General features: G+C 41.4%; 1 pseudogene; it reads right to left on the bottom strand.

The window, feature by feature from the left end:
* Positions 1-7,535: 7,535 nt before the first annotated feature.
* On the bottom strand, positions 7,536-9,211 carry LOC147865866 (putative UPF0481 protein At3g02645; annotated as a pseudogene).
* Between the last annotated feature and the right edge of the window lie 966 nt (positions 9,212-10,177).

Here is a 10,177-nt window from a genome sequence, read left to right as displayed (position 1 = left end):
TGCATATTGATGTGTGTCAAGTGGACACGAAGTCACATGCAGGATCACAGTACTTCGTGACGTTCATAGATGACCACAGCCGGAAGGTGTGGGCCACACTGTTGAAGACGAAGGATCAGGTGTTATCCGTCTTCAAAGAGCTCCACGTGAGAGTGGAAAGAGAAACCGGCCGGAAGCTAAAGGCGGTTCGAGCAGATAACGGAGGTGAATACCGGGGGCAGTTCGAGGAGTACTATCGCTCGAAGGGAATCCAGCTCGAATTTACCGTGCCGAAGACGCCGGAACTAAACGGGCTGGCCGAGAGGATGAACCAGACCATAATGGAGAGGGTCCGGAGTATGCTGGCGCATGCAAAACTACCCAAGAAGTTTTGGGCTAAGGCACTGTTGACGGCGACATATGTGATAAACAGATCACCCTTAGTACCCTTGGACGGAGACACGCCACAGAGAGTCTGGACCGGTAAGGAAGTATCCTACCGGCATCTGAAGGTATTCGGGTGTCTCGCGTACGTGCATGTAGCTAAGGACCGGAGAGGAAAGATTGATCCAAAGACCCGACCATACATATTCCTCGGTTACGGCGACGATGAGTTTGGCTACCGAGTGTGGGACCTGGTCGACAAGAAGGTATTCCGGAGTCGAGATATTATCTTCATGGAGGACAAGACGCTCGCCGACTGGGAGTCGGAGAAGAAGATAATGAACTCCGAGTCGACCGGTAATGATCGATTCTACGATGAGCGGACCCAACCGGCAAGAGGCTGGTTAACACTCGAGGAACCAGCCGGTTACAGTGAGAATACCGAACCGGCAGAAGAAGAAGTAGAGGAAGCTGAAACCGGAACCCGCCAAGACCCCGAATCGGATTCGGATGAAGAGCAAATGGAGGAGCCGGTTACCGAAGCCAGAAGACGGAGATATCTTCTTAGAGAGAGAAGGGCGCCCCGGAGATTTCCAGATACAGAGCATGTTCTGCTGACCGATGAGGGGGAGCCGGAAAGCTTCGAAGAAGCGAAGGATGACACCCACAGCCGCAAATGGTTAAGTGTCATGCAGGATGAGATGGATTCCCTGCATGAGAACCATACGTATGAATTGGTGGAGTTGCCGAAAGGAAAGCGGGCACTCCGAAACAAGTGGGTATACAAGTTGAAACCGGGAGATGCCGACAACCCCCCGAGATACAAAGCCAGGATCGTGGTGAAGGGGTTCCAGCAGAAAAAGGGCGTGGATTTTGACGAGATATTTGCCCCGGTAGTAAAGATGACCTCCATCAGGACGGTGCTGAGTATAGCGGCAAGCATGGACCTCGAGGTAGAACAGCTGGACGTGAAGACGACATTCCTTCACAGCGACCTCGAAGAGGAGATGTACATGCAGCAACCGGAGGGATTTGTGGAGAAAGGGAAGGAGCACCTAGTATGCCGGCTGAAGAATAGCCTGTACGGACTAAAGCAGGCTCCCGGACAATGGTACCGGAAAATCGATTCCTTCATGACCGATCAAGGGTACCACAAGATGCAAGCCAATCATTGCGTGTTTGTGAAGAAGTTCGAAGGAGGCGACTTCCTGATACTCCTTCTGTACGTGGATGACATGTTGATCGTCGGACGGGACCAAGTCAAAATACGGATGCTGAAGAAGGCTCTCAACCGGACCTTCTCAATGAAAGACTTGGGTCCGGCAAGACAGATGTTGGGGATGCATATCATCCGGAACCGGCCAATGACGCAATTGTGGCTGTCATAGGAGAAGTACGTGACAAAGGTGCTTCACCGGTTCAACATGTCAGATGTGAAACCGGTCGGATCGACACTTCCGGCAAACTGCAGGTTATCCGGTAAGCAAAGCCAGAAGACGAAAGCAGAGAAGGCGGATATGATGAAGATTCCATATGCCTCTGCCGTCGGGAGGTTAATGTACGCAATGGTGTGTACCCGACCAGATATAGGATACGCAGTCGGAGTGGTGAGCCGGTTTATGAGCAATCCCAGCAAGGAGCATTGGAACGCGGTCAAATGGATACTCCGGTATTTGAAGGGCACTTCAAATATGTGTCTCTGATTCGGCTCCGGAAAACCTCAACTTGACGGTTTCACCGATTCGGACATGTCGGCTGATGAGGATACCAGCCGGTCTACATCCGGGTATGTAATGACATATGCAGGGGGAGCTGTTTCGTGGCAGTCGAGGTTGCAGAAGACAGTTGCGTTGTCAACCACGGAGGCAGAGTACATGGTGGCTGTGGAAGCCGGCAAGGAAATATTATGGATGAAGGACTTCATCGGAGAGCTCGGTATCCAGCAAGATGAATACCGACTTTATTGCCACAGTCAAAGTGCCATCCATCTTGCTAAGAATGCGGCCTACCATTCCCGGACGAAGCATATCCAGCGAAGGTATCACTGGATCCAGGAAAGAGTAGATGACCAGGAGTTCGCACTGACGAAGATCCACACGGCCGAGAACGGGTCAGATATGCTGACCAAATTGCTGATACCCGACAAGCTGGATGCATGCCGGAAGAGGATGGGACTAGTAAGACACCCCATGCCGGAGTGAAGGGGGAGTTTGTTGGGAGATAGGTCGCTCCGGATGAGAAGAGAGAAGAAGAGTGCTGATGATCATACTCGGTCGAGGCCGATAGGCCGATGCCGAAACCGGATGAGGAGTACCCGGCTACGGAGAGCTGGATGGTGCAGACCCGGTGAGAACCAGATGAGGAGTACCCGGCTACAAAGAGCCGGATGGTGCAGACCCGGTGAGAACCGGATGAGGAGTACCCGGCTACGGAGAGCCGGATGGTGCAGACCCGATGAGGAGTGCTCACCGGATGAAGAGACATTTTCGTAAATATGTTTCTGAGAGTCCATCATAGTTGTATTTGTAAATAGCCGAAAAGTCATATTAATATAAATATGACTTAGGGCAAACCTTTTGATGTTGTTGTTGTTATTCTTGTCTGCGTGAGATCAGAGCGTGTAACTGTGTACAGAGAGAGTGAGAGAGAGGAAGAGGTCGTTCCTTAGTTGTAACTGCCGCCTGTGGCGATGATCGTGAGCACGAGGTCGTTGCCTCCGTGAACTCACTGTTGTACATTCTAACATAGTGATAGTTTGCAGCCTGTGGGCTGCCGTGGTTTTTTCCCTTAGTTTGGGTTTTCCACGTAAATGTCCTGTGTACTGTTCTCTTCTTCGTGTCGTGCATTCTTTATTTCCTGTTTTCTGTGTATGATTCTAAGCTCGGTTTTGGCTGAGCGTTGCGTATAGGGAGCGTGTAGTTCCCGTCAGACTGGATGTATGCAGGCTTAGATTATTTTTACTCCATTTGTATATATGTGTTTAACCTCTTGATTTAGTGTTTATGTGTAGACATTCAAATGAAAATTGTAATGCATGCTTTAACGTTAATTCCGGAGAGTTATCTCTATTATGGCAGCCCAAAATTTAGCACTGTCTATACCTTAACAATAGTCATATATGTTTTGGGTATATTCTTGTATGTCTAATGTAATGTAAGCCAGTAGTTATGAGTACGCTTTCTACTTCTAATTTTCATGTGTTGTCATGAACATATACATTTGTTATTATATCCTAATGATCTTTACTAACTATTAGTCATTATGTATTGTATTCAATAATATGTAAATATCAATTTCTCAAATAGCATATACACCTCTCTTGGAAAGTTTAACCACTGTAAACCTATGTTATTCACATCTCGCGAAAATGGAATTCCTGTTTGTTAATGCTTTAGTCAAATAATTAATTTGTATAAAATGAATGCGCGGTAAAAACCAACCCTAAATTTGTAAACATTGCAAGAATAAATCTAGTACATTTATATTTTCTCCAATAAATAGCATGTTCTCTTGGTATAGAGATATATCCGATTAATAAATCAATAAATTCACCTTTTGTGGTTTATCATGTGATACTGGTGCACATCATATTTCACAACAAGCTAAAATTGTGTGACTATAAAGGGAATCTAAAAGTGGAATGCGCGATCCTTCCACTTCTGAACACGAACGTGTTAGAGCCTTAATAAGCACCATACCACTTAGAAGGAAAAACTTTTAGATGGAACACAACTAACTCACATTGATTATTCATGTTCCCATCCTAATAAAAATCTCCCTATCCCACTATGAGGATCCTCACGCCTTAATGGCAAGTTGAAAACCATTGGTCACATTGATGCAAAAGTAATTAAAATAGGATGCAAAAATACTTCATATTCCACTAATAATCAACATGTAGAACATACAAATAGTTCTAACATTGCGAAATCACCTAGTTCACTTAGCTCTACATCGACTCCAAAGAAAGTACGTACTATTCAAGATCTTTATGAGCACAGACAAAAAATAGACGCCCTTGTTGCGGACCGTCAATTTGAACCTGAGTTTGCATTTTCGGCTCTTGGTTCCCCCTCAACTACATTAGACATTTCTAATGATCCCTTAACTATCAATGAGGCATTGCAAAGTCCAGATCGTAGTGAATGGCAAGCTGCCATGGCAAAAGAACTTGAATAGCTTGAGGCCAACAAAATGTGGACTCTAGTACCACTCCCAATGGGACGCTCACCTATTTCATGCAAATGGGTGTTGAAGAAAAAACTAAACCCTAATGGTACTGTTGCACATTACAAAGCTCGACTTGTCGCTTGTGGTTTTTCTCAAGCTGAAGGATTTGACTATTCTGAGGCATTCTCACCCATTCTTCGCATGGCATCCTTTCGGCTCCTAATGGCTCTAGCCACCATTCTTGACCTCGAGGTACATCATTTGGATGTACAAACGACATTTCTACATGGTGATTTACCCGAAGAAATCTACATGTCACAACCTCCTGGGTTTGAGTCACACTTTCAACCAAACTATGTGTGTCGGTTACATCGATCATTTTATGGACTCAAACAATCTCCTAGGTTATGGTTTCAAAAGTTTAACAATTTTATGCTCTCACATGGCTATTCTAGAATGTTATCAGAACCAAATATATACATTAGACATAATCATACATCTAATCGGTTGTTAGTGGTAGCACTATATGTGGATGACAGTCCTATAGTTGGAACACCATCTAAAATTACTCAAGCAAAGCATTTTCAATAACAAATTTAGGTCCCCTATCTTATTTCCTCGGCATGCAAGTTACGCGTAATCATAGTATGGGCACTTTGATAATTCATCAAAATAAATTCATTAATGAAATTTTGAAATCCTTCGGAATGCTAAACATTAACCTTGCACTACTCCCTTATCTCTAACTTGTAACTTAAGCATATCCAATGGTCCAACCACAAAAAGAGATATTAATTTTATGCAACAATTTCCTTTTAAACAATTAATAGGAAAACTTCGATATTTAGTCACAAGAACTCGTCCTGATCTTTGTTTTGTAATTTATTACCTTTCATGCTTTATGCATAACCCTAGCATTATGCATTGGAAATCACTTCAACGAGTTATGCGATATCTAAAACACACATCTAACTATCGATTAACATCTAAACAATCCCAATCCGAAAAACCAATCAAATCACTTGTTGGTTGGTCTGATTCGGATTGGGGGGGGGGGGGGGGGGGGACGTTGATTCTCGAAGATCTACTACTAGTTTTTCTTTTATAATGGCAAGAGCAGCAGTGACGTTGTCGTGAAGATTTCCGGCTACGATGAGAAAACCGGGAGGGACAAATAAAATGGAAATGTGCAACATTGCACATGCACTTGTAAATTTGTGTAATAAGAATAAGTAAATAAAATGTAATGGGAAGGGTAATAATCTAAGGTGCTAAAGGTGCACCACGATGTTCGTAGAGGCATAAATGTGATGTGCACTTTGTAGAGTAGAATGAGTAGTGAGCTCGTGTAAAAAGTAAGAGAGAGGAGAGGTCAAAAGTAGAGGGGAGACAGGTTAAGACTTTATAGAGATAGAATCATATATTATATAAGAGAGAGTTAATGGGCTAGTGGATAGTCACATTGACTTCTAGCTAGAGGTGTACGGTTGAAATCTAGTCTTATAGTCCAACATGATTTAAGGAATTTTATTCCTTTATTCCATTAAAGACAAAATTGGCGACCCCCCTTCCTTTTTTCCTATAAAAGGAGGTCGAGGGGGGCGCATTTGGGGGTTGCCTATTTTGAGTGAGAGAGGTATACCACTTAGGTCGAGGGGTTCTATTCGGTTTTAGGGTTTCTTCTAGGGTTTTCTTCTTGGGCTTTCTTGATAAAGAAAATTCTAATACTTGATTATTTTTGCGATTCCTTGTTTTGGTGCTGGGGGTACTGTAGAGGTTGTGGTAATAGCCCAAGGTACATCATGGGTCAAACTAACAACAATACATGCTAGTTGTTGCCGCGTGGTCTTTATCTATCTATTTACTAGTAGAGAGAAAACTCAGAGATAAGAATAGAGAGAAAATTAGGGGAAAGAGACACCAGAATGAATGCCATTTTCCATTGAAAGCTCAAATGCTCTATTCAAAATTTATTTCATTATCATACAATTTCCGAGAGTGGCTGTTAACTCTCTTATAGGTAAGCTTCTTGATTTTGAGAGGTGAAGTTGTTTCTCAGCCCAATTTGTTAGGGCGTTCCTCTATGTGGACCATGTGTTGAGTTGGTTATCGACAATGTGATTAATGACAGTAAACACAACAGTGATCACAACCAGTTCGTGAAACATAATATCCGTCGTAATTATGTGATCACAGTTCTACAACATATGTAAAATCGACTAATACCGGTTGTAGTAATGTGATCACATTCGTACAACGTATGTAAAATCTGATCAGAATTAGGTGCCAAACTGACATGAATAGTATGAGACAAGAAAGGAGATAAATCGATTCTTGATCAATTTATTTGAGAGGAAATAATTTGTATGAGGATAACGGACTGTTTGGGGAAATTGCTAGCAAATTGGTTATTACTCGTTGTATTATGAGCTCTAATTAGCTGTAATGATACCAATTTTCATTGATAGTACATGCAAAGGACATTACTGGCAATGTGAAATAAAACCCACCAATGCCATTGGGAAGCACTCATAGTCATTGCAACATTTGTAGACCGTTAGCCATTAAAATTCCACTAACATTAAGACATTAAGTATTGTTAATCATTTATGTTAGGACTAATTTCGAATGTATATTTAGCTAGAATCTCTACAACAGGAGCCAATAGTGGCCAAACTCAATGTGTGCCGATAATACCTATGTCTGGTTTTATTACCATAACATTTCTCACAAAAGTTTTTATAGTTTTTAAATCACAATGTCTCTATCATCTCTTTACATGGTAAATTGATTTATAATAACTATACTTGGTAGCATGATAGTGATGTGGTACTACGTCAAAAATTATTGTCATCTTCATGTTAATATCACTTATTTTCAATACTAAAGATTTTTTTTTATGTTTGCCAGAGTGCTCAACTTGTAGATAATTTAATGTACATTGGATTAGGAAGAAGATGACCATGAACAAATTGTGCTTCAGTACCCATTGCGACAATTACTTAAATTTAACTCCCACAATATCTATTTCCAGTAGTACAGAAATCATGCAACGATTCACCATCAGTACATAATCTTCCACAATTTCATAAAGCCAATGTGGATTATAAATTAATAAATACATAAATTACGGGAAACAAGTTAAATTAATAAACCAAAATGAAATCCCAAATCAATAAACCAAGCTCAATACTTGATTGCGTGGAGCTTTTTTAGTTCTGCCCTAGGGCTTCTTTAGGTTAGGTTGTGGGCTTTTTGTAATAACCTGCTATTGAATAGACTGTCTGCAATATTGAAGCTGAGAGCAGTAGAAATGCCGCAATGACTGAAATCCATAACCATGGCCGAGAAAAGAACTTTTCATAACACTCTGCATACAAGCGAATCCAACGGGAGGAATAGTGGGCCATCATAATAGGGACTATTGCTTTCCATCTTTCGGATTCGTAATCACCGAGCATATTGATGCCCATATCATTCCACATCTGGACCACCCTAATGTCACTCCCCGTGAGGTTCTCTATGACATTGGCCTTTGTCAAGATCGCCAGATCTTCTTCCGTGTCAATGAGCATACATCGAGAAATCACCTCCTCCTCTGGAAGATATTTCATGTGCAAGAAGGTTCCCCAGCACATCCTCTGTGTCGTCAAACACTACGAGGCGTGGAAGATGGAGCTGAAGTTTTGTCTTGTCATACTTCATCACCGATATGTTACCTTCACAACCCTTGAACCGAATGCCAGCTTTATAGAGTTGGGACGCTGATGGGAGACGAACACGTTTCTGTTGGGATTCTTCAGAATTAGTTTGTCTCATCGATTCTTCTTCTTCGACAATGCACGAATAGTAGACAGAATCAAGTAGATGCTGGCACTTATCCATCAATTTTATGTTTTTCGATTCAAGAAATCCTAAAAATCTTCTCCTTCCATCTTCGATAGAGAAGAATGGATTACGTCCAAGACTAACAATCCTCATGATATTCTCAAAATCAGCCAATGAGAAGTCGGGATTGCAAGGAATCTCTAGTGCAATCTTCTTTAGAAATGACATGGGAATTTGGTTTCCTATCAAGAACAAATCCCTTGCTATGCGCACTTGGAATGAAAGGTCATTGCTGCGGAAAGTGGCAAAGTAGCCAACTCTTTCTACACTGTGGGACACCAATGCATTGAAAAACAGCAAGAGTTCATGAATGAAGACGGTATCGACAGTGACCAGAAGTTGGAGCCACTCAAATTCAGATTGGGGAAGGTTGAGATTATAAATGTGGCTAAGTTCATGTGGTTGAGTATAGATTATGAGGACTTCCACAGCTGATATTCCATGTCTCTCCATGAATTTCTTCACACATAGTGCCTTATAATTATCAATAGGGGAAGGCTCAGGATTGTGATACAATGGACCGATGGTCACTAATTTAGGTGTATATGCCTCTGGCTTCACTTCCATCAATGCTTCATAAGGCTTCAAAATCATACAACTTTTGTTAAGCAGAGGTTCATCATCAATATGTTTGATCTTTTCCTTCATGTAGTGTCTCCATTTATCTTTGGTGACGTTGGGTTGATGATTAGGTTCATGCATAGATATTGTAATGTTCTTCTTCTTCTTCTTCTTCTTCTTCTTCTTCTATTATGGGGCACTAAGTTTGGCTACTTTCTAGTAGGAGTAGATCAAGTAGTACCAGGCCTCCTTTTATGCATATCTATTACTTAATCCTGCCCACGGATGATAAGGATTTGTATATTCTATTTATCTATCTATGATAACGAGAGAAACAGAGAGAGAGAGAGGATGATAAGAATGCGAATGTGTGGAATGATCAGCCATATGGGTGGAGCCATGGGAAGCACTTCGATTCGAGTTAATCGAAACTTGTATGCTTCTTTATTTGAGAGGTGCAGTCTATTTTTAGTGAGCCCATGTTGTTAGTGCGTCCCTTTCTCTGGACCGATCAATGACTGATCACACACCGATCACAGTTATGTGACTGGTTTTACAATATATACATCACTGTGATGACTGTTATGCCCAGCATAGATGAGATCTGATGAGAATGGGGTCTCAAACCAACATTAACAATTTGAGAAGAAATGAGGATGAATTGACTCACAAGTCTTCGATTGATCTTCCATCTTCACAAATTATGGTTATCTGGTAGATAAATGTTATGTGTAAACAATTACCAATAATGTAATCTCAAATCATGATTATGTGCCATGTTATAGATTTTTCTACTACTAATAATTCATAGGTTAGTGATATAGATTCCTTGTGGTGCAGTCTTAATTCCTGAACTACTTTCAATTTTCAATAATTTTCACAAAGGGTGAGGTCACTTATTTTTAATCATCTATATTTTGTTCACTTTTGTAGGTACCTGAGGAGCAAAATCTCCAATACCATTTCTAGAGGGCCGGCTCCACAAACTCCTAACAATTTACCAGAATTAACTATGTGTCATAGAAGAATAAGAATGATTTAGTATAATTTGAAAATATGTATGTATTGAAAGAAAGTACTAAATATGTCGAGTTATCCCATCCATGACTTCTCAATTCATACGAGATATAATTGAAGCGATATCGTACTAATTAAAGTCACTAAACAATGCGAGGAAAACTGTCAAGGCCATCAA

Source organism: Azolla caroliniana, unplaced genomic scaffold (genome assembly GCF_043228905.1).
Source record: "Azolla caroliniana isolate FFs.n. ecotype wild unplaced genomic scaffold, voAzoCaro1.0.p SCAF_3, whole genome shotgun sequence".
Lineage (NCBI taxonomy): Eukaryota > Viridiplantae > Streptophyta > Polypodiopsida > Salviniales > Salviniaceae > Azolla > Azolla caroliniana.
Note: the sequence above shows the minus strand (reverse complement) of the source record. Positions and strands in the feature narration are given on the sequence as shown.